Raw genomic sequence first — 26,317 nt, 5'->3', positions numbered from 1 at the left:
GAGTCCTCTGTTGGCTAAAGGCGCCGTGCAGTGGCTCTGGCCGAAGCCGCCGTTAGTTACAGAAGTTCCACCAAAGTGATGACAGCCACTGGAAATGGAGAAAAGGCGCTATGCAGTAGCGTTAGCCGGAGCAGCCTCTATTGATAGAGGGAATCTTCTATTGAGTAGCGGGGAGCATCCCCGTGAGTGAGCGATGCCAATAGATTAGATTCGGTAATCAGAGTATATGGGAGTATATTACCGAATCTAATCTATTGGCATCGCTCACTCACGGGGATGCTCCCCGCTACTCAATACTGCAAAGCCGAGCCCCCCCCGGGCAGCCGCCCAGGAAGAACCCACCTTACAAGTAGATTGGGTCTTAACAGATGTAGGACACGGCAATCCTGCCGTAGACTATTCATGCTGAATAGTGAACCTGATCCAGCGAGAGATCGTCTGCTTAGAAGCAGGACACCCAAGTTTCTTGGGATCATACAGGACAAACAAAGAGTCCAATTTTCTGTGACGAGCAGTCCTCTTCACATAGATTTTAAGAGCCCTTACAACATCCAAGGACTTTGATGAAATTGAGGAGTCAGTAGCAACTGGCACCATGATAGGTTGGTTGATATGAAATGCAGACACAACCTTCAGAAGAAACTGCTGACGTGTCCGAAGCTCAGCTCTATCTGCATGGAAGATCAAGTAGGGGCTCTTACAAGACAAAGCCCCCAACTCCGACACACGTCTAGCAGAAGCTAAGGCCAACAAATTGACAGCCTTCCATGTGAGAAACTTGCCCTCAACCTCTGGTAGAGGTTCGAAACAATCCGACTGGAAGAACTGTAACACCACGTTAAGAACCCAGGGCACCATAGGTGGCACAAAGGGAGGCTGGATGTGCAGAACCCCTTTCAAAAAAGACTGAACCTCAGGGAGGGAAGCCAACTGTTTCTGGAAGAAAATGGATAGGGCCAAAATCTGGACCTTTACGGATCCCAACCGCAGGCCCATATCCACACCTGCTTTCAGGAAGAGGAGAAAACGTCCCAGTTGAAACTCTACTGTAGGAAACTTCTTGGACTCACACCAAGATACATACTTTTTCCAAATGCGATGGTAATGTTCAGACGTTTCTCCTTTCCTAGCCTGTATCAGGGTAGGAATAACCTTGTCCGGAATGCCTGAACTCCGTGCCGACAAACCTAGCTGCGGTAAGTCTTGATAAGTGAACGGCCTCTGCTGCAGCAGGTCCTCCCGAAGAGGAAGAGGCCTCGGCTCTTCCAGCAGTAGATCCAGAAGATCCGCTTACCAAGCCCTTCTTGGCCAGTCCAGAGCAATGAGGATTGCATGAACTCTTGTTCTCCTTATGAGCTTTATAATTCTTGGAATTAGTGGAAGTGGAGGAAACACGTACACCAACTGGAACACCCACGGAGTTACCAGGGCGTCCACCGCCACTGCCTGCGGGTTTCTTGACCTGGAGCAATACCGCCGAAGTTTTTTGTCGAGGCGAGAGGCCATCATGTCTATTTGAGGAACCCCCCTAAGATTTGTCACCTCCTTGAACACCTCTGGATGGACGCCCCACTCTCCTGGATGGAGATTGTGTCTGCTGAGGAAGTCCGCTTCCCAGTTGTCCACTCCCGGAATGAAGATTGCTGACAGCGCCACTGCATGCTTTTCCGCACAGAGGATGATTTTTTTACCTCTGACATTGCAGCTCTGCTCTTCGTTCCGCCTTGTCGGTTTATGTAGGCCACTGTCGTTACATTGTCCGACTGAACTTGAATGGCCTGATCTTTCAGAAGATGTGCCGCTTGCAGAAAACCGTTGTACACGGCTCTTAGTTCCAGAATGTTTATTGGAAGACTGGATTCCAGGCTTGACCACCTTCCTTGGAAGGTTTCCCTGTGAGTGACTGCGCCTCAGTCCCCGAGACTTGCATCCATGGTTATAAGGATCCAGTCCTGAATCCCGAACCTGCGGGCCTTCAGAAGGTGAGGCATTTGTAGCCACCAGAGGAGTGAAATCCTTGCTTTCAGCGACAGATGTATACTCAGGTGCATATGTAGATGAGAACCCAACCACTTGTCTAGGAGATCCAATTGGAAGGATCGAGCATGAAACCTTCCGAACTGCAGAGCCTAGTAAGAGGCAACCATCTTCCCCAGAAGACGAATGCGGCTTCAGAACATCCCGGATCATTGATTGTATCACCAACGCCTTCTCTATCGGTAGAAACACCCTCTGCACTTCCGTGTCGAGACTCATCCCCAGGAAAGACCATCTCCAAATGTGACTTTGGAAGGTTCAGAATCCAATCATGGACTGAGAGCAGATGAGTCGTGAGAGTAATGGACTGCAATAGCTTCTCCCTGGATGACGCCTTAATCAGCAGATCGTCCAGGTATGGAATTATGTTCACTCCCTGTCTGCGGAGAACTATCATCTCTGCCATCACCTTGGTGAACACCCTTGGTGCCGTGGAGAGACCGAATGGCAGTTCCTGAAACTGATAGTGACTGTCTAACAGTGCAAATCTGAGATAAGCCTGGTGCGGAGGCCAAATCGGAATGTGGAGATACGCATCCTTGACATCTAAGGATATCAGAAACTCCCCCTCCTCCAGACCTGAGATCACCGCTCTCAGAGACTCCATTTTGAATTTGAACTCCCTTAGATATGGGTTTAACGATTTCAAGTTCAAAATTGGTCTGACCGAACCATCCGGTTTCGGTACCACAAAAAGGTTTGAATAGTAACCCACGTTGTGCATATGAGGTGGAACTGGGACAATGACCTCTGACTTTTCCAATTTCTGGATAGCTTCCAGCAGGACAGTTCTGTCTGTCAGTAAAGCTGGCAAGCCTGATTTGAAGAATCAGTGAGGTGGGGTTTCTTGAAACTCCAGTCTGTACCCCTGGGACACAATATCCTGTACCCAGGGATCCAGGCCGGACGACACCCAGACGTGGCTGAAACGCCTGAGTCTCCGCCCCACCAGCCCGTCCTCCAGGCTGCGTGGTCCACCGTCATGCTGAGGATTTTGAGTACCAGACACAGGCTTCTGGTCCTGGGAGCCTGCGGGTGCAGGCTTTTTGGATTTTGCCCACGCACCTCTAGAGAAGGTGGTAGGAGGCTTAAACTTTTTTGTCTTAGCGGTACGGAAATACTGCGATGCAGATGAAGAAAAAGGTTTCTTCATAGAAGGCGTAGCTGAGGGAAGAAAAGATGACTTACCCGCGGTTGCCGTGGAAATCCACGCATCCAACGCTTCCCCAAATACAGCCTGACCTGTGTAGGGTAGTATCTCCACACTTCTCCTGGATTCCGCGTCTGCAGACCATTGGCATAGCCAGAGTCCCCTGCGAGCGGAGACAGACATGGAAGATATCCTTGCAGTCAGCGTACCCAGGTCCTTCATGGATTCCACCATGAATCCTGCAGAATCCTGTATGTTACGTAAAAATAATTCAATGTCACTTCTATCCATTGAATCCAAATCCTCTATTAATGTGCCTGACCACTTTACTATAGCTTTAGAGATCCATGCACAGGCAATAGTAGGCCTCAGCGCCACCCTTAAAGCAGTGTATATGGATTTGAGCGTAGTGTGAATCTTACGATCCACTGGTTCTTTTAACGCGGTAGATCCAGGGACAGGTACAACCACCCTTTTCGACAGTCTGGAAACAGACGCGTCAACTATGGGTTGGTTTTCCCATTTTTTTCCTATCTTCCTCAGGGAAGGGAAAAGCAACCAGAATCCTTTTTGGAATCTGGAATATTTTCTCCGGGTTTTCCCAGGATTTTTCAAATAAAGCGTTTAATCCTTTAGACGCAGGGAAGGTTAGCGAGGCTTTCTTATTGTCTGTGAAGTAAACCTCCTCAACCTGCTCATGTGTTGTGTCACTAATATTTAACACATCTCTAATGGCCTCAATCATGAGCTGCACCCCCTTTGCAAGGGATGCCGCCCCCCTCAGTACATCCCCGTCACCGTCTGCCATGTCAGAGTCGGTTATCGTGTCATCTTGCATAATCTGGGCAAGTGCACGTTTCTGTGGGTATATGCTAGGGAATTTTGAATGAATAGGAACAGAACCTGACCAAACTGCCATAGACTTCTTTAAAACCTGAGTTTCAGTCTCAGTATGAGCTACCCTAGTAGAGATCTGAGAGATCATACCCTTAATAGAGGTTAACCACTCAGGCTCATTAATAGGGATCTAAGACAAGACATTACATTCCTGTGCACATGGAATGGATTCCTCCTGAGAGGAAATGTCCTCTGCAGCATAAGACACAGAGTCCCTAGACATGGCTATGTGAGACAACAGACACACACACACACACACACACACACACACAGACACAGACACACACAGACACACACGGAAATGTCAGACACAGTTTCCCCCCAGGTCTGCCACAGAGAAACACAGAGATTGGAGCCAACCCACACACAGCGCTTTCCTAGGTAGATATAGTACAACTACCTGGCGCTTACTGTATATCTTAATAGACTACACAGTATTTACACAGCCTTCCCCCCTCCCCCTTCTACAACCCCCTGGTACCGCACAGGATAGCTGGAGTTGCTTGGACACTACTGGGTCCACTCTGAGAAGCTCCGCCCCTTGAACATGCCGCTGCTTCCCGCTCTTCAGTTCTTTATACTGGCCTGAGGATTGTTGCTGGCAGTGTAACCGAGGTCCCTGACATGCTTGTGACCAGTGTAGGGTATAGGTGCTGGCTCAGGGCGTCCCTCACAGCGCCGTACTATGTACTGCTGATTCTCTGGAGCACAGTTAGTTATGCACTCCCACCCTGTTGCTGCCATCTTCATACCGGCTCCCTGCTTGCCAGGGGGGCTGGTGACTCACTCGCCACCGTAATCTTCTGGCTCTGTAAGAAGGTGGCGGCATGCTGCGGGAGTGAGCGGTCGCCTGGGTCGGCTACCGATCATCACCCTCAGGAGCTCAGTGTCCTGTCAGCGGAGATAGTGGCTCGAACCCCTCAGGGCGGACACTACTCCCCCCCCTTAGTCCCACGAAGCAGGGAGGCTGTTGCCAGCAGCCGCCCTGTGCCTAACTCTTAGAAAAAAATAAAACTAAAGAAGCTCTAGGAGCTCCCCTAGCTGTGACCGGCTCCTTCGGGCACATTTTCTAAACTGAGTCTGGTAGGAGGTGCATAGAGGGAGGAGCCAGTCCACACTCTCAAACTCTTAAAGTGCCAGTGGCTCCTAGTGAACACGTCTTTACCCCATGGTACTAATGTGGACTCCAGAATCCTCTAGGACGTAAGAGAAAGGTTGAAAATCGCTGCTCTAGGACGTAGGAGAAAACAAAAAAATTAGAAAGTCAAATGTATAATTATTTACTTTATATCCCAGTGGTTCCCAAACTTTCTTGTATCACTGAACCCTATGACATCAAGTAAATTGTGCTTATCCGTCATCCCCAGGTTCAGTTATGCGGTGGTGGACAGAGTTTTACTTCTGTTTGTTCACATAGTTTATGATTTGCAGCCACCAACACTAGATATGCCTATCAGATTGACCATATATAATTTGATTTGCTACTAGACCACCAACTCCTGGCACCCCTGCAGGTGCCCTGAGGAACCCCGGGGTGCAACAGCACCCAGTTTGGGAACCACTGTTATAGCCCATTAGGGAAACGAAGGCCTCAAGTTCTTGGTAAAAATACATAAATCGAGATCTGCAAAAAAGAAATCTTATTTTGAGAGTCAGTACTTTATGTAGGGGTCCAGACCCTAAAACTATTACTCGGCTGCATTACGATGCCATGACTTTGCACACACGGCACTTCTACACCAAAAGAGCATGGATGTTCCATGATGAAGCCAAGAGCCAGGAACTCAGAGCAAAAGGCAAGTTTGGTCTAATTTGCAGAGCCTTCTTCAACACTGAGCAGCCACATGACTCTCAGGGGTTAAAATTTATGTGTGGATGGGTTGGGCAGTGCCCACCTCAACTGGTGCGAGCACCATCCTTGCCAACTGGTAGCTATGGACCTGCTGAGAGGAACCCCCTGATATTTTCAGACTGGATCTAATTCTGGATGCTGGGGTTCAATACATAATAGAAATGTAAGTGGGGGATGGCGCACTTGTTTTGGTGACATGATCCTGGAATTTTATATAACAGGAGTAGTAGGAATAGCATCGAGGACAATCTCCACTCTTTCAGCATGTAAGGCTATGATAACATGTCAAATAATATTTCTACATATAAGATTAGAATTATTGATGAAAGGCTGAAAGATTGTGTTTAATTACATGATGGACATGGGCTTTCTAGTATTACCAGAGGCTTATTTGGTGGGGATAAATCTTGCCTGGTCTGATTTAGTCAGATTAAGTAAAACAAGATTTTAATACCTAGCGGTAAATCCTTTTCTCCTAGTTCGTAGAGGATGCTGGGGTTCACTTCAGTACCATGGGGTAAAGACGGTTCCGCAGGAGCCATGGGCACTTTAAGACTTTTTTAGAGTGTAAAATGGCTCCTCCCTCTATGCCCCTCCTCCAGACCTCAGTATAGGAACTGTGCCCAGGGAGACGGACATTTCGAGAAAAGGATTTACTTTTAAGTTAATGGTGAGATTCATACCAGCTCACACTTCAACCATACCGCACAACATGGCATTCAACAAAACACATGCCAATGGCATGAACATTGCAGCAAACGTGCTGAAAACATTTTCAACAAATTAACAACTGCAGGTAAAGTACGCACTGGGCTGGGTGCCCAGCATCCTCTACGGACTAGGAGAAAAGGATTTACCGGTAGGTATTAAAATCCTGTTTTCTCATACGTCCTAGAGGATGCTGGGGTCCACTTCAGTACCATGGGGTTATACCAAAGCTCCAATACGGGCGGGAGAGTGCGGATGACCCTGCAACACCGATTGACCAAACTATAGGTCCTCATCGGCCAAGGTGTCAAACCTGTAAAACTTAGCAAACGTGTTTGTCCCTGACCAAGTAGCTGCTCGGCAAAGTTGTAATGCTGAGACCCCCCGGGCAGCCGCCCAGGATGAGCCCACCTTTCTAGTAGAATGGGCAGTCACTGAATTCAGTATCGGCAATCCTGCCGTAGAATGAGCGTGCTGAATCGTACCTCTGATCCAGCACGCAATAGTCTGCTTAGAAGCAGGACACCCAATCTTGTTGGGAGCATACAGGACAAACAGAGCCTCTGTTTTCCGTGTCCGAGCTGTTCTTGCGACATAAATTCTCAAAGCCCTGACCACATCCAGAGACTTTGAAGCAGTGAAGGTGTCAGTAGACACTGGCACCACAAGAGGTTGGTTTATATGGAAAGAAGAAACCACCTTTGGAAGAAATTGCTGACGAGTTCTTAACTCAGCCCTATCTTCATGGAAAACCAAGTAAGGGTTCTTGTGAGACAAGGCCCCTAACTCAGACACCCTCCTTGCGGATGCCAAGGCCAACAGAATGACCACTTTCCAAGTGAGAAACTTCAACTCTATCTCCTGGAGAGGTTCAAACCAATCTGACTGAAGGAACTACAACACCACGTTAAGATCCCATGGTGCCACAGGAGGCACAAATGGAAATTGGATGTGCAGAACCCCTTTCACCAATGTCTGAACTTCTGGAAGGGAGGCCCATTGTTTCTGAAAGAAAACGGACAAGGCCGAAATCTGGACCTTGATTGAACCCAATCGTAGGCCCGAATTCACACCCGCCTGGAGAAAATGGAGAAAACGTCCTAACTTAAACTCTTCTGTTGGAGTCTTCTCGGTTTCACACCAAGACACATATTTTCTTCAAATACGGTGGTAATGTCTAGACGTTACTCCTTTCCTGGCCTGAATAAGAGCGGGAATGACTTCTTTGGGAATACCCTTCCGGCCTTTGATCTGGCGCTGAACCGCCATGCCATCAAACGTAGCCGCGGTAAGTCTTGATACACGCATGGCCCCTGCTGCAGCAGGTCCTCGCGAAGAGGAAGAGGATCTTCTATGAGCAACTCCTGAAGATCTTGATACCAAGCCCCCCTTGGCCAGTCTGGGACAATGAGGATCGCTCAAACTCCTGTTCTTCTTATGATCTTGAGAACTTTCGGTATGACTGGAAGTGGAGGGAAGACATACACCGACCGAAACACCCACTGGGTCACTAGTGCATCCACTGCTATTGCTTGAGGGTCTCTCGACCTGGAACAATATCTCCGAAGCTTCTTGTTGAGATGAGATGCCATCATATCTACTTGAGGAATCCCCCAAAGACTTGTTACCTCTGCGAAGACTTCTTGGTGGAAGCCCCATTCTCCTGGATGGAGATCGTGTCTGCTGTGTAAGTCTGCTTCCCAGTTGTCCACTCCCGGAATGAAAATTGCCGACAGAGCTCTTGCATGTCTTTCTGCCCAGAGAATCTTTGTCACCCCTGCCATTGCCGCTCTGCTTTTCGTTCCGCCCTGACGGTTTATGTACGCGACTGCTGATACATTGTCCGACTGGATCTGTATGGGTTGATCTTGAAAAAGATGCCCCGCTTGTAGAAGGCCGTTGTAAATGGCTCTCAACTCCAGAACGTTTATGTGAAGACAAGTTTCTTGACTTGACCATCTTCCTTGGAAGCTTTCCCCCTGTGTGACTGCTCCCCAGCCTCGGAGACTTGCATCCGTGGTTACTAGGACCCAGTCATGAATCCCGAACCTGCGTCCCTCTAGTAGGTGAGAACTGTATAGCCACCACAGGAGCAAAATTCTGTCTTTGGATGACAGAATTATCCTCTGGTGCTTGTGTAGATGGGATCCGGACCAATTGTCCAACAGGTCCCACTGGAATAATCTGGAATGGAATCGGACAAACTGTATGGCCTCGTAGGCCGCTACCATCTTTTCCAACAACCGAATGCATTGATGAATCGACACTCTTGTTGGTTTCAGAATTTGTTTGACCATTCTCTGTATTTCCAGAGCCTTTTCTACTGGAAGAAATACCCTCTGCACCTCTGTGTCCAGTATCATCCCCAGAAAGGACAAACTTGACGTCTGAAGTATTGTCAAGGAGAGTGCAATGTTCTGCACCAACCTTTCTCTGGACCTCGCTTTTATCAGGAGATCGTCCAGGTAAGTAATTATATTGACTCCTTGCTGTCGAAGGAGGACCATCATTTCCGCCATCACCTTGGTGAATACCCTCGGTGCCGCGGAGAGTCCGAACGGCAATACCTGAAATTGGTAATGACAATTTTGTATTGCGAATCTCAGATAAGCTTGATGTGGAGGATAAATGGGAACATGTAAGTAGGCATCTTTTATGTCAACTGACACCATAAATCCCCCCTCCTCTAGACTGGAAATCACTGCCCTCAGAGATTGCATCTTGAACTTGAACCTTTGCAGGTAGAGATTCAGAGTTTTCAAGTTTAGAATCGGTATGACCGAGCTGTCCGGCTTTGGAACTACGAATAGGCTTGAATAAAACCCTTCTCCTTGTTGTAACAAGGGAACCAGGACAATGACTTGATCCTGACACAATTTTTAAATTGCTGCTGCCACCACTTCCCTGTCTGGATAGAAGCTGGTAAGGTCGATTTGAAAAAACGGCATGGGGAAATGTCTTGAAACTCCAGTTTGTACCCGTGGAACACTATTTGTACGACCCACGGGTCCAGGCCAGATTGAACCCAGAACTGACTGAAGAGTTTCAGACGTGCTCCCACCTGGGTGGACTCCCGCAAGAGAGTCCCAGCGTCATGCTGAAGATTTGGCAGAAGCAGAGGTTGATTTCTGCTCCTGTGATCCTGGAGACACTGTGGACTTTTTTCCTTTTCCCCTTCCTTTACCCACAAAGAAAGGGGAACCTTTACCCTTTTTGTATTTATTGGGCCAAAAGGACTGCATCTGTGAGTGATGTGTCTTTTTCGCCGACACAGGAGCATTAGTCAAGAATGTCGACTTACCCGCGGTAGCCGCAGAAACTAAAGCATCCAGCCCATCTCCAAACAAGGCCTCACCTTTATACAGGAGAGCCTCCATATTCCTTTTGGAATCTGCGTCAGCATTCTATTGGCGAATCCACAACGCCCTCCGTGCTGAGATTGCCATGGTAGCGGCTCTTGATCCCAAGAGACTGTCGAAGTCGAAAATATTGCAGCCATACGCACCAAGTACAAACACCACACAGATGGCCTCCGTGCGCGTACTTGTTCTGCCGTGCATGCACATACTCGCAAGTTTCGTATAACCGCTCACGCAGTGGTGCGTATTAGCACGTGGTATGAGTAATTACGGTAGCATTTGTATTTGCATGGAAAAGCCACAAAGACACATTTCATATTTAATCCACATAGTGCACGATTTACACATAGCCTACATGCACCACACCAGCGAGTTACACTTGCTTAAAAGGTACAATAACAAAGGAATTCACCTTTACAGGATATGAGGGGACAGAATTAGGTTAGGAGGTGGTGTTTGGTATCCAGCTGAACAGTACATTAAGAGCAGTGCCGTAACTTGGCATTTTAGCGATGTGTGCAAGAAACGGCATTGGCGCCCCCCCATGAAAGATAGGGGCATTGTGCGCCGTAGGTGCGCGAAAAATATATAGGGGCGTAGGGGCGTGGCTTCATGGGTAAGGGGCATGGTCACAAAATAATACCAATTCATACTACGGTGCACAGTAGTCTCCATTGTTCAAATTACGCTGCACAATAGCGCCACTACACCAGGAAGAGCCCCTTTTACACATTACAGCAGACAGTCCCCCTTTTTACATATTATGGCAGACAGCGTCCCCTTTTTACACATTACAGCAGACAGCGTCCCCTTTTTTACACATTTCGGTAGACAGAGTCCCCTTTTTACACATTACGGCAGACAGCGTCCCCCTTTTTACACATTACGGCAGACAGAGTCCCCTTTTTACACATTACAGCAGACAGCGTCCCTTTTTTTACACATTATGGCAGACAGCGTCCCCTTTTTACACATTACGTCAGACAGCGTCCCCTTTTTTACACATTACGGCAGACAGCGTCCCCTTTTTACACATTACGGCAGACAGCGTCCCCTTTTTTACACATTACGGCAGACAGCGTCCCCTTTTAACACATTATGGCAGACTGCGTCCCCGTTTTTACACATTACGGCAGACAGCGTCCCCCTTTTTACACATTATGGCAGACAGCATCCCCTTTTTACACATTACGGCAGACAGCGTCCCCTTTTTACACATTACGGCAGACAGCGTCCCCCTTTTTACACATTACGGCAGACAGCGTCCCCTTTTTACACATTACGGCAGACAGCGTCACCCTTTTTACACATTACGGCAGACAGCGTCCCCCTTTTTACACATTATGGCAGACAGCGTCCCCCTTTTTACAAATTACGGCAGCCAGTCCCCCTTTTTACACATTGCGGCTGACAGAATAGATACAGAAATAGAGAGAGAGAGAGAGAGAGAGGGGGGGGGGAAAGAGAGAGAGAGATACTTACCATCTCTCCACGCTGGCAGACAGGCTCCTTGTGCTGGCAGATGATCAGATCCCTCGGTGCAGGCAGCGGAGGAGGAGGAGGGAGGGGGACTGGAGCCGCATCAGCACTATGTCATTGGGGGAGGCGCCGCTTCAGCAGTCTCCTCTACTTCCGTATTGGCTGCCCGCCGCCGCTGTGAATGTTGGGATGAAGGAACCGCATCCCAGCATTCACAGCAGCGCCGGGCAGCCAATACAGAAGGAGAGGGGACAGCTGCAGCGGCGCTACTACCAATTACATAGTGCTGCTGCGGCTCCAGTCACTCTCCCTCCTCCTCCTTCTCCGCTGCCTCCGGCGCTGCTGCTCTCCTCCCCAGCGTGGCGCACACAGCAGTGGCGGCATGTAATGAGTCAATTTGACTCATTACATAACGATGGCCATTGCGCCCTCAGGGTAACTGCGCTGTGTGCTAGGCACACCTGGCACACACGTAGTTACAGCCCTGATTAAGAGCAATATTCCGGTAGTAGTTTGCAGAAGATAGCACGCTCCTACGCATAGATATGCGCAGGAACAGAATACTAATATTACACTGTATTTACTGTACTTTGATATTCGTCGGGAACCCTGTGGAGACCATCTGCAAGTGCACCTGAACCAGGCATCGCCCACCTATTCAAACTGACCTATGACCCCTCCTGTACTGTAAATGACCAGCCCTTTGACCTATTGGTGAAGAGATTACAGTTTCTATTGTATCATGAACTGGACAAATGTATAAAAAGCCAAGCTGCCTGGCTGGTCACACATTCTCTGAAAGTCATCTATCTTGATTGACCGAGGACCAGGACCGGGACCGGGTGGCACTTGCGAACAAACGTATGTATCATTATTTATAGCCTGTATCTCTTATTGTGAATTGTATTACTATTGTAACCCCCTGTTAGTAAATAACTGTTGGTGGGTCGGACCCCAACATATTTAAATACAATTGGTGTCGTGTCCCTTTCCTGCTAAGGTTTAAGGTGTATTTCAGCCACACGTGTAGCTGCATTGTGCTTACAGCGTGTCGGAGTGTGTGTACGCAAAGTGTGTACTTTGTATGTCCGTCGCGGTGTGTGTACGCAAGGTGCGTACACGGTACGGGCCTGTGTACGCTAACTGGGTAAAAAGTACTTAGGTTAAGGATTATATCCAGCAGCCGCAGCGGCTAGGGTTTTTGTGTAAAAGGTATAGCTTTTTCTGTCCTGTAAGGTAATCAGCTTTATCAATTGGGGGCTCAGTCCGGTTTTTCACACGCTCGTAGACTTGCAGATCATAGCAGACTTTGATCTATCAGCAAAGGGTGGAGACATATCTTTAAGTAAAACCTTTCCCTGGTTGCTTGGGTGTTTTAAAACCCTCATTTGTGCTAATTAGATCACGTCTGCTCTGTCTAGTCTACAGAGGTGCTGATAGAACTCGGAGGAAACAGGAAAAAAAAACTATTTAAAATTTGTGTGTAAAATTTTTGGCGCCAAAAGCGTACACAAAGCGTACCGATACTTTGCATACCCATATTGTTGCCATAGCTTATTATAGTCATTATAGATCTGTGTGAAATCGGATACATTTGATTGCTATATAAATATTTGAAATAGTGTGTTAAGGGTGTAATCGTAAAACACAAAACGCAGTTCCGGCCTGGTCACTTAGGTTTATACGGAAACAACTGTGTGTTGTGTTAGTGAGCGATAGTAGCTTTTATTGCTCACATTTATAGAGACTGTGTTGCTTATTGAGTTGCGGACGCACGTTTGTACACGTGGTAAGGACAAAGTACAGGAGCGCACACGTGGCGTAAAGGCACGCACGGTTGTGTGTTTACGCAAGGTTGGGTGGGATTGCGGACGCAAAGTACAAATCACACGATAGTTGTTCAAGTAAAGGCGGGATAGTATACATTTAAATACAATAGCACATAACTATCTGATTTCAAAAGCAGATTAATATAATCTTTTGTTTAAACTGTACTACCTCTGGGGTAAAGTAGCCAATCAGAAGGAGTGATAATTTTTCTGTACAGAAAAAGAATATACACTGTGTAATTGAGTGAGTGAAAGTAGGAGTGAATGGTTGTCGAACCCTGGGAATTCGGGATCCCGTAGGTGACACTAAGTAAGCGGAGGCTTGGTGGCGTGAGGCGGCTGACTTACGTTAATACATAGAGAAAAACGCAAATCGTAAGGAGATTTGCAGAGGAGCGTGATATAGAATTGTGCATTGAGAAGTATAGAATTGTGAATTGAAGTAAAGGTTTTGTGTTACGCTCCGGCTGAGGAGCGCAGCTTGTGTATTCGACTTCAGTGGTCGTAGGGCGGATAGGTAACAAGTACCTATACGCTGTGCGATTGGACCGCGCATTTGTACGTGCGATACGTGGTGCAACATGATACTATTTTTGCGAGCTTTTGCACAAACCGTGGTATCATTAGCGCCGTGTTGAGCATACGCAAGCATGATTTGTGTACGTCAAAAAGGGAAGTTTTCGCTGGTCTCTCTCAGGAAAATCTTCAACGGCAGATATTCACTGGAAACGGTAAGTTATTCCTAAAAGTTCCAGTGAATAGAAACCAGTTAGGATCCTCACTGGGTACGCGGTGGTCACTATTGGAGTGAGTCGTGGTACGTCAGCGGAGGAGTGGGTGAAAGCGCTCAGAGAACTTTCACCGTCTATTCGTGTTGTGCATTGGGGATTGCGTTAGCAAGCAAAAAGTCTGCGATGGGATCCAATTGCACAAGCGGTGGGCGTTTGGTAGTGAGGTTTATTATGTGTGAGAAATATGGTCCACACACTGAGGCTTTTTGCAATGAATGGGTGCGTATGACTGCTGAAGATAGGGCATCGTTCCCTAGGGTGGTCAGCTTTGAATCAGAGGTATTGCAGAACATAAGGATTAGAATATGTCTGATCAAATCTAGAAAACAAAGGATCAGACCTACAGACTGTTTAAACTTGTGGCAGCAGGAGGGGGATGTGCAAAGGGAACTGGCTCGCACAGCAAGTTCCAAACCTAGCGGGAAAGCGATTGCGAGCGCACCACCACCGCCATATGTCGATGGGGAGAAATTGGCTACAAACAATGGTGCATTGGTAAAGGATAAGAAAGTGATTCATCAATATGTTAATCCTAACCCTTGCCAGTTGTATCCCATTCTAAATTTTCCCCAGGATTGTGAGGAGGAGGATGAGCCCAGCACGATATCGGCACTCTCTCTAGCAGCCACCATACAGAATACCCAGGTGGGCACGGCCCAACCACTAAGAGTAGTAGCGATACCCCCCAGCGTAGGGGTGAGTGAGGTTGTGTCCACTGGTAAGTACGGCACCATACACTATGCAGAGACAATAACTCCCCGTATTATAGAATCAAACCAAATGATGTAGTTGAATTAAATCCTGTCAGGGTGATTGCAGTTCCCAATGGGAGAACTGATAGTCAGGGAGTAACTCCCATCAGGAACATTGCCATGCATTGTCCTTGGTCCCGAGCAGAGTTAAGGTCAATTATGTCGGAATTCCCCGATCCCAGAAAAGATCTAGTCGGATGCCAGAAATTCATTAAAGAATTAGGTAACGCCCTTGAGCCCACAAATAAAGATTGGCGAACAGTGCTACGGGTGTGTTTACCCTCAAGTATTGACATCCCAAAATTCATAACGGATTGTAAATTAGATGCAGAGGTGCCTCTCACTGATGAGTACAATCAGGAGAATCTACGGCAAATCAACCTGCAATTAAGAGTGTATTTCCCTACTGTTGTTAAATGGAATAATTTTTTTTCCATAAGACAAAAGGAAGGTGAAATGGCATCCGAGTATTTCCATAGAGCACTGCAGGAAATGGCTAGATATACTGGGATCGAGGATATTAAGGAGAATGCCAACCACCGGGAGGTAGCTGTTTCTGTGTTAATGGACGGATTAAAGGAGGCACTAAGGACGAGGGTGCAGACCTCTCTGCCAAATTGGAGAGGTATCTCGGTGGCTGCGTTGAGAGAGTCCACAATCAAACATGATCGTAACATCAGTAAACACAGGGAGTCGCAAGGGCAAAAGCTGATGACGGTAAGTATACAGGCACTTACAGGAAAGTCCCATCAGCCAAAACCCCAGAACCCTGATGGTAAGTCAAGGTCAATAGTATGTTACTATTGCCAGAAGGGAGGGCATTACGCAAGGGAGTGTAGGAGTAAAGGGACACATAATGTATACAGACCGCCTAGACCTGAATACGAACCACGCTACAATACACATAGTTGGGACCAGGGACCACATAGAAGGGATTACGAGCCGCATAGAGGGGAAACAAGGAGATACCCACCCAGGAGGGACTGGCAGGCCTCCGAAAACTCACAGTTATCCCCCTCACATATTGTAGCTGCCAATGCGCTGCGGGAGGGTCCCACTTCACAATAGAGGTTAGGCCACACCTGTAGTCTACAACCAGTGAAGTTGATTGCTAACCTTGATAGTGAACCTGAGGTCATGGTTGATGTAGCTGGTGTACCACTACCATTTCTTGTAGATACAGGGGTGGCCAGGTCAGTGTTAAATTCCACAACAGGTGTAAAAACCACGGGTAAAACGATTTCGGCAATGGGAGTAACAGGAACGGTGCAACAATACCCTTTGAGTAGACCTGCAGAGATTACGATAGGGCCCTTGCAGACAAAACAGATTTGTTGTGTAAATGAGGTGTGTCATATACTGTACCACTGAGGGTGTATTCTTAGATATACCTGAGAACCACGATTTCGGCAATGGGAGTAACAGGAACGGTACAACAATACCCTTTGAGTAGACCTGCAGAGATTACGATAGGGCCCTTGCAGACAAAACAGAGATTTGTTGTGTAAAATGAGGTGTGTCATATACTGTACCTCTGAGGGTGTATTCTTAGATATACCTGAGAACCACGCACAGGAGGTGCAAGATATATTAGACACCCCTCAAAGGCTAATGTTGCACTCTACTGTTATAGACACGTGTCCATCGCAGGTCAAGGAAATGATCTCGCAAAAACCGGGTTCCCTTTGGACCAAAGATGGACAGGACACTGGATTGATGGCGAATGTAGCCCCAGTAGGACTACAAGTAAAAGATGGCAGGATAGCTCCAAAAATTCCCCAGTATTCTCTGAAGCCAGAGGTAGAATTAGGAGTGTACCCCGTCATAGAGCGGCTGCTACAGCAGGGCATCCTAGTCAGGATGTCCAGCACCGCCAATAGTCCCATCTTCCCTGATGAAAAAGAGTGGGGGGAGGGGTTACAGGCTAGTGCAGGATCTCAGGGGGATAAACAAAATAGTTGAGAGTCAATTCCCCGTAGTGCCCAATCCAGCTGTCATCCTCATGCAAATTCCCTCTACCTCAAAATTCTTCACTGTCATTGACCTCTGTTCTGCTTTCTTTTCTGTCCCTCTTCACCCTGACAGCCAATACCTCTTTGCCTTCACTTACAGGGGAGTACAGTACACCTGGACTCATCTTCCCCAAGGTTTCATTGACAGCCCGAGTATTTTCTCCCAGGCCTTGCATGACTGTTTGCAATCCTTTCAACCTCAGAGTGGATCAGTACTAATACAATATGTTGATGACTTGCTGTTGTGCTCTGACTCACTCGAGTCGTCCTTGGCAGATACTAAACAACTTCTGTTTCATCTCTCCCAGACAGGACACAAGGTTTAAAAGGATAAGCTGCAGTTGTGCCGGATCAGGGTTAAATACTTGGGACACTGCTTGACACAAGGACTTAGGCACCTGACCGCTGATAGAATACAGGCGATTCGCGACATGACTCTGCCACAAACTCAGCAACAGATCCGCACTTTCCTCGGAATGTGTGGGTACTGTCGGAACTGGATTCCAGGGTTCTCCATACTGGCACTACCTTTGCAAGAAATGGTCTCTTCGAACAAACCGGAACGGATCTCTCACACAGATGAGTCCGAACTGGCGTTTGAGAGACTAATACAGTGTTTATCACCAGCACCTGCGTTGGGTATGCCAGATTATGAGAAGCCCTTTGAATTGTACGGTACTGAAAGTGCTGGGTGCGTGGCAGAAGTTTTAACACAGAGACATGGTGATGCCAGCAGACCGGTAGCCTACTACAGTGCACAGTTGGACACTGTAGCACGGTCTCTCCCAACTTGCTTGCGAAGTGTTGCAGCAATAGCTTTGCTGGTAAGTAAAAGCAAGGACGTAGCGTTAGGACACGCCTTGACAATCCATACGCCTCATGCAGTATCAGCCTTGCTAAACTCCGCCCAAACCAGGCATGTCTCATCTGCTCGGTTTACAAAGTGGGAATTATCACTGATGGCCTCTGTAAACATCACCATTAAGAGATGCAGCTCACTAAATCCTGCAACTTACTTGCCAAGTGTGCCTGGTCATGCACAAAGGATGGAGGATGAGAACAATGGTGAAGGAGGATTTAGTGCAGATACTGATGCGCTTGATTGTATGGAATACCTGAACCAAACTTTCACTGCAAGACCTGACATCAGTGACAACCCACTGGAAGGAGTAGACTTTACCTTCTACACTGACAGTAGTTGCCACAGACAGACGGAATCGGGAGACCTGTGCACTGGATATGCAGTTGTAGATGACAAAGGTATCATAGAAGCTGAACCCCTTGGCCCACCGCACTCAGCACATGTCGCTGAGCTGGTCGCACTGACCAGAGCATGTGAGTTGACCAAAGGTAAGTCAGCTAATATATACACGGACTCTAGGTACGCCTTTGGAGTGGTGCATGATTTTGGGGCCCTGTGGTGCCTCAGAAATTTCATGAAAACAGCTGGCACACCTGTAGCGCATGCGTCCCACATCAAAAGGCTTCTGATAGCAATACAGGAACCGGACAGAGTGGCTGTTATCAAGTGTAAAGCACACACTTACAACCAAGACCCAATCTCACTTGGTAACAACCGGACAGACGAAGCTGCAAAATCAGCAGCAAGCACAATCATACAAACTAACATCACATCACTGATGACATTTGAAACAGTTAACATGCAACAGTTAATTAAAATGAAAAGGCAGTCTGGAAGGCGAAGGGATATGGTCAGGACTTTGGACAGATGGACACGGTAAGCCAGTGGCCTCCAGAGCATATCTTCCAAGTCTAGCTGAGGCGGCACACGGTCTGACTCATCTGGGCAAGGAGGGTATGTGCAAGCTGGTAAGAGCCTACTGGAGTGCACCAGGGTTCTCTTCTAATGCAGGTAAGAAAGCAATGACATGTCTTACTTGCTTGAGGAATAATATTGGTAAGGCAATACCAGCAGAGCCATCCCATATCCCTCCTACAGATGGACCCTTTCAGGTAATACAAATCGACTTCATACAGTTACCACCCTGTAGGAATTTGAAATATGTGTTAGTTTGTATCGATGTCTTTTCAAACTGGGTAGAAGCATTCCCTGCTGCCACAAATACTGCTGTGTTCACTGCAAAGAAAATTGTGCAGGAATTTGTGTGCAGATATGGTATCCCTAGAATGATTGAAAGTGATAAGGGTACCCATTTTACAGGTGAAGTCTTTCAGGTCATGTGCAAACTGATGGGTATTAATAGCAAGCTGCATACTCCGTACCGGCCACAGGCGAGTGTGAAGGTGGAGAGAATGAACAGCACTATTAAGAATAAATTGAGCAAAGTAATGGCTGAGATTGGATTGTTGTGGCCAGAAGCTTTGCCACTAGTGTTGTACAGCATCAGAACCACTCCCAGGTCACCGCTTAACTTATCACCCTTCGAAGTTCTTGTTGGTTGACAACCACATGTAATGATAGACCCCCAAGATAATTTGAAGTGCAATAACGAAATAACTGTGCAATACTTGGTTAGGATGAGCCAGCAGCTGAGAAATCAACAAAGAAATCTAAAGCTGGTGATTCCTGACCTACCGAACAGTAATTGTCATGACATTGAGCCTGGGGATTATGTGATGATTCTAATTTTTTTTACGCTCAGGTTGCCTCATAGGCAGGTGGAAAGGACCGTATCAAGTTTTGTTGACCAGCACGACAGCACTAAAGGTTGCAGAGAGAGAGACTAGGGTCCACTCGTCCCACTGCAAGAAGGTCGCTGGCCCGGAGAAAACTTGTGACAAAGAGCAAGGTGAAGAGAACCTCGTATCACTAGAGAATTTGTTCCGGGAGAGCTGAGAGGCAGGACTGTTGAGACGGCACCTGATCGCGGAGAACAACAAAATCAAAGACGGTTGTCGTACCATTTTTCTTTTTTCACCTCACCCCCACTGCATTGTCTTTTATTTTGTTTTCCTTTCTTAATTTCCTTTCTGTTCCTTAACGAAATGGATCTACCTTAAGAGACTGCGTTTCGGGTTTTTCTGGTAACTCTGTTTTTGATCAGGACAATATGTTTTTGTGAGGGTCCCAGAGACGTCGAGTAAAGATCCGGAATGGGCTCTGATGGCGAGTACGGATTTGTAGGATCTCAGGAGCAGCACATCACTCTAGTAAAGGCTGGTATCAGTAAGCGCTCTGGTAGTCATGGAGCTCGGAGGCACTGTGAAGGGTTATTGTCTGACGAATATTGTATATGTAGAAACTGCGAGAACATAGTCGAAGATGGGTGCATCCACAGATGTCAGTCCAACATTAATGCCGACTTGGGCTGACATCCGTTGAGTGATTACCACTCATTAGTGGGTAAGGTCTTAAACCAAACAGAATACCTGGGTGTGCTCACAGGTACCTCAAGGACAGAGTAAGTCAGGAATAGTACCATACCCTTTAACGATAGATGAGGTACTCAAATTACGGGGTGGGAGACTGGTGGACAAGAAATTCAATATATCTAGGCCCCCTAGCTTGAAGCTCCACCAGTACAATGTAGATAGGTCCCTGTTGTGTTTTAATGTTTCCAATTTCCGAAAACCAGGAAATTGGGAAGTGACTTGGAATAACCAATGACCTTTTCACACAGAGCTGATTCCTATCGACTCTGAACTTGTACGCAAGATAGCCAACAGTGGAAAGTATTTTCGGTACCGGTATACACGTGGGAGCAACCCCATGTGGGTTGGAAAGGTATCGAAGGGGTATTGTGCCCATATCATCCAGCCTGATACTTGTACTGAGCAAATGAGAGAACTAGGGATTGGTTTCTTTATAAGGAAGATTTGTGATATGGTGTTGTTACATTTTGTCCCCTATGTTCTCCCAGATGATGCCTATTTCATATGTGGGAGGAAAGCGTACAAGTGGCTTACCCCGAGCTTTGAAGGGTTGTGTTATATTGGGAGAGTACTACCAGAGGTCATGACCATAGCGCACGATAAAATGAAAGACATTCACCGCAACGCTCAGACTCCTTATACTCATACCCATTATGAACACATCATCAAGAGACACCTCATAGATAGGACAGAGCACGCAGCCTCTGATTTAATCCACGAATCTACCAGGATTCAGTTCCTTCTTGCATATCACCCGTACTGCCAGAGGAACTATAAATTATAGGTACATCCATGCGCTGGCGAACTTGATAGATAATATCACCGAGATGTATGATGACACCTTCAGGTATACGGGTAGAGAGTTACAAGCCTACAAGAAGGAATTGATCCAGCATAGGATGGTCCTTAATTACGTTACAGCTTTGACAGGTGGGTATTGTGTTACTCTGGCAACTCAATATGGTGTGAAGTGCTGTACGTATATTACGAATAGCACTGACGACCCCACGGAGATCATCGATCAAAAGATGGATGAGATCTTGCAGTTGAAGTGGGAGTTCAGGAGGAAACACAACCTTACCTTGACGGCTGTGGGTAATGAATTGACCGGCTGGGTCTCATGGTTGAACCCACGCAAATGGTTCTCAGGGTTAGGAGAGTGGGCACAAAATGTTATTATGAGTGTGGAAAGTTTCTCCTTTGTATCCTGGGAGTCATCATAATTATTGGTCTGATATTCAGGTGTGTTCGAATCTTGACGTGGCGCAAACACAGCACAAATTTGATGAGTCTAAGGAGCGAGGGCGTTGTTACAGCAGCAGATTTGATTTATGGCCCTCATTCCGAGTTGATCGGTCGCAAGGCGAATTTAGCAGAGTTACACACGCTAAGCCGCCGCCTACTGGGAGTGAATCTTAGCTTCTTAAAATTGCGACCGATGTATTCGCAATATTGCGATTACTAACTACTTAGCAGTTTCAGAGTAGCTCCAGACTTACTCTGCCTGTGCGATCATTTCAGTGCTTGTCGTTCCTGGTTGACGTCACAAACACACCCAGCGTTCGCCCAGGCACTCCCACCGTTTCCCCGGCCACTCCTGCGTTTTTTCCGGAAACGGTAGCGTTTTCAGCCACACGCCCCTGAAACGCCGTGTTTCCGCCCAGTAACACCCATTTCCTGTCAATCACATTACGATCGCCGGAGCGAAGAAAAAGCCGTGAGTAAAATTACTTTCATCATAGTAAAGTTACTTGGCGCAGTCGCAGTGCGAACATTGCGCATGCGTACTAAGCGGATTTTCACTGCGATGCGATGAAAAATACCGAGCGAACAACTCGGAATGAGGGCCTATGATCCATCTGTAGAGACAGTGTTATGATAAGGATTGCAAATGAATTTCATGGCCTGTTTCTTTCACCATTTCTCCATGTTTCCCCCCTCTACCCAGAAACATCCAATCAGAAAAGACGTCATCCATACCCAACGTTATGTGAATGTATTTTTATATATGTGTCTTACCTTCATCACTGCAACCCTCAGTTAATGGCACACATAGTCGACAGGTGTTATCCACATATAGTAGCACTCACATATGATCCCCCTCCATGTATCATCATATAAATGTGCTCCCCATTTGTTGGTATTAGAAGCCGAAAAGGTGAGGGTCAAAAGCATTTGCCCGAAAGGAGCTCGGTAGTGTTTGTTTGCCCAAGTACAGACCCTTAATACGGGATAAGGATTTAATGTATACTTCGCAATACCTCGAAGCTTACTTAGAACATATACGGCACGATGATACATGCCCCTCAGACATTGATTCATACACACATCCTTTTTACTATCCCACTAGGCTATACATTTCCTACCTACAACTTTCCCCCGATCATCCGAACTTTGTATATATTGTATAGGTAATATTTTCTGTTTAATAATTAAGTGTGGCAGTTATTTATGACTGCCAAAGGGTGGACTGTCGAACTCGAAAATATTGCAGCCATATGCACCAAGTATAAACACCACACAGATGGCCTCCGTGCGCGTACTTGTTCTGCCATGTGTGCACATACTCGCAAGGTGCGTATAACCGCTCACGCGGTGGTGCGTATTAGCGCGTGGTAGGAGTAATTACGGTAGCATTTGTATTTGCATGGAAAAGCCACAAAGACACATTTCATATTTAAGCCACATAGTGCACAAATTACACATAGCCTACATGCACCACACCAGCGAGTTACACTTGCTTAAAACGTACAGTAACAAAGGAATTCACCTTTACAGGATATAAGGGGACAGAATTAGGTTAGGAGGTGGTGTTTGGTATCCAGCTGTACAGTACATTAAGAGCAATATTCCGGTAGCAGTTTGCATAGATATGCGCAGGAACAAAATATTAATATTACACTATTTACTGTACTTTGATATTCGGCGGGAACCCATTGGAGACCATCTGCAAGTGCACCTGAACCAGGCATCGCCCACCTATTCAAACTGACCTATGACCCCTCCTGTACTGTAAATGACCAGCCCTTTGACCTATGGGTGAAGAGATTACAGTTTCTATTGTATCATGAACTGGACAAATGTATAAAAAGCCAAGCTGCCTGGCCGGTCACACATTCTCTGAAAGTCATCTATCTTGATTGACCGAGGACCAGGACCGGGTGGCACTTGCGAACAAACGTATGTATCATTGATTGTAGCCTGTATCTCTTATTGTGAATTGTATCACTTTTGTAACCCCCTGTTAGTAAATAACTGTTGGTGGGTCGGACCCCAACATATTTAAATACAATTGGTGTCGTGTCCCTTTCCTGCTAAGGTTTAAGGTGTATTTCAGCCACACATGTAGCTGCATTGTGCTTACAGTGTGTCGGAGTGTGTGTGTACGCAAAGTGTGTACTTTGTACGTCCGTCGCAGCGTGTGTACGCAAGGTGCGTACACGGTACGGGCCTGTGTACGCTAACTGGGTAAAAAGTACGTAGGTTAAGGATTACATCCAGCAGCCGCAACGGCTAGGGTTTTTGAGTAAAAGGTATAGCTTTTTCTGTCCTGTAAGTTAATCAGACCAATATCTTTCATGGCTTCTAGTATGTACGCAGCAGCGTCTTTGATATGACCTAACGTTAGGAGTATCTCGTCTTTATCTATTGTGTCAATGTCTGATGACAAGTTTTCTGACCACTTTTCAATAGCACTACTCACCCACGCACAAGCAATGGTAGGCCTGAGTAGTGTCCCAGTGGCCACATAAATAGATTACAATGTAGTCTCCAACTTGCGGTCTGCCGGCTCCTTAAGTGAAGTCGTCCCAGGTGCAGGGAGAATCACCTTCTTCTTTAACCGTGTCAGGGCACTGTCTAAAATGGGGGGTGACTCCCACCTTTTCCTGTCCTCTGCAGGGAAAAGGGTAAGCTGTCTGAATTCTTTTGGGAATCTGAAATTTCTTTTCGGGTTAAACCAGACTCCCTCAAAGAGACTGTTCACCTCATGAGATGGAGGGAAAGTTACATTACTTTTTCTTTATTAAAGAAAGCCTTCTCCTGTGGTAAAGGAGGGGGGCTCAGTAACTGCTAACACCTCCTTTATAGCAATAAACATGTTTTGAATGTTTTTCGCTAACTTTGGATCTATTCCCCTAGAATCACTAGTGTCGACATAGGAATCAGAGTCCGTGTCGGTATCAGTTTGTACTACTTGTGCAAATGACCTTTTATGTGACCCAGAGGGGTACCCTGTGGATGAAAGGCAGAACTATTAAAAATCACATCTTCAACAGATTATTTTCAGTTTTCTGCATGAGACTCAGACTTATCCAATCTCTTACTGATATGATTAACACTATCTTTCACCCAGTCAGGCTTTTCGTGTGACGACAGCGCCACCACATTACAACTCTGTGTCCCTAAAATGGCTCCCTCAGGGGAAGAGCTCCCTGCCTCAGACATGTCACACACGTGCACAATCACACCACAGACACTCCAGGGCTTATAGGGGACAGAATAGGGGACAGACCCACAGTAAAATCTGTCAGAGGGACACAGAAAGGAATCGCCAGTCCACAACTCAGCGCCCAAAGAAAAAATCAGTTTTGTGTACTTTGTACACAGAGACAAAAATCCCTGTGTCGCGTACTTTGTACACACAGACTTTCCGCGCTATATATATTGTCAATAATAGGTTATAGTACCACAATATACACTTTTCCTCCCTTTTAGCACCCTGATACTAGAATCAGAAGTTGAGAGGAGAATCAGCGTTTCTTCCCCTGCTTTTTGCTGGAAGAAAATGGCACTGAGCAGTGTGCTGGCTGCCTGAGGAAGAAGTCCCGCCCCCTGCAATGGCGCGTTTTTCCTCAGCTATTGAACTAGATATTTAAACTGGCGGGGGTATAGGACTGTGCCACAGCATCATATGCCACCTTTTGCCAGTGAGAGTAGGCTTCATGCTGCCCAGGGCGCCCCTCCCTGCACCCTTCTGTGCACTGTTATGGATAGCATGTTCGCGCAGCGTTCCCGCTCGCTGCGCGGTACCTTAAGCCGTCGCGATGACCGGAGATCCCTCTCTGCAGAACTCCGGTAATACTACTCACCAGTCTTCTGACTTCCGGTTCTGTTAGGGGGGTGACGGCATGCTGTGGGAGTGAGCACATAGCCGCAGCTAGTGGTCAGTACCCTTCAGGAACTAATGGTGACTGCCTGGGCACATTTTCTAAACTGAGGTCTGGAGGAGGGGCATAGAGGGAGGAGCCAGTTCACACTCTGAAAAAGTCTTAAAGTGCCCATGGCTCCTGTGGAACCGTCTATACCCCATGGTACTGAAGTGGACCCCAGCATCCTCTAGGACGTATGAGAAAATGGATTATGCCTTTTTTTTCACAAGCACTTTTAAGGTTCACATTCAAAAGAAGATAAAATTCATAAAGTATTTTGGGAAACCAATTATGGTGGAGTAAGTGGTATCTGGGTGTTACATTAGGTTTCACTCAGCAAAGTGGTATCTGGGTGTTACATTAGGTTTCACTCAGCAAAATAGGTTTTGAATAGCAGGGCTGCGAATGCTTGTGCAGCCCTGCTATGCAAAAAAAGCTTCCTGTAAAAGAAGACCAGGGTATGAGTTACTTACCCTGTGCGATTGATCCAGTGATGCAGGTCCCGGAATTGACGTCACACATCCGCCCCCCAAACGCCTGCGTTGGACTCACCACTCCCCGAAAACGGTGAGTTGCCGCCCGGATCTGCCATACTCCTGTCAATCTTCTTGCGGTCGCTGCTGCGATTGCTTTATTCGTTCGTAACGTCGCTGCCCGGCGAAGGACGTCACGCCTGCGCAATGCATCCGCCACGCATGCGTTGTTTCGACCCAATCGCACGGCTTTGAGGAAGTGCAGCATGCGATTGGGACGGAATGACCCCCGATATTGGGACTGAAGCTTTCATATTTTTTGTGTAAAGGCCTTTTTAATATTGTTGTAAAGCCACATACACAGGGTGTGATAGAACTACCGATATGAACTATATAGTCCATATCGGTAGAAAACAGTGCATATGATTCATTATATGAATATAATTCATTTTCCCAGCAATTTCCAATGATTTG

At 46.9% G+C, this 26,317-nt stretch overlaps 1 protein-coding gene across 1 annotated transcript in view; it reads right to left on the bottom strand.

Annotated features, from left to right (window-relative positions):
* The window catches only part of IDUA (alpha-L-iduronidase), a 415,485-nt gene that overhangs the window by 388,670 nt on the left and 498 nt on the right, over nt 1-26,317 (bottom strand). The gene's annotated exons all lie outside the window — the stretch shown is intronic.

The sequence above is a fragment of the Pseudophryne corroboree genome, chromosome 1, assembly GCF_028390025.1.
Source record: "Pseudophryne corroboree isolate aPseCor3 chromosome 1, aPseCor3.hap2, whole genome shotgun sequence".
NCBI classification, from domain to species: domain Eukaryota; kingdom Metazoa; phylum Chordata; class Amphibia; order Anura; family Myobatrachidae; genus Pseudophryne; species Pseudophryne corroboree.
The sequence above is the reverse complement of the archived record's forward strand: the minus strand, read 5'-3'. Positions and strand labels throughout refer to the sequence as shown.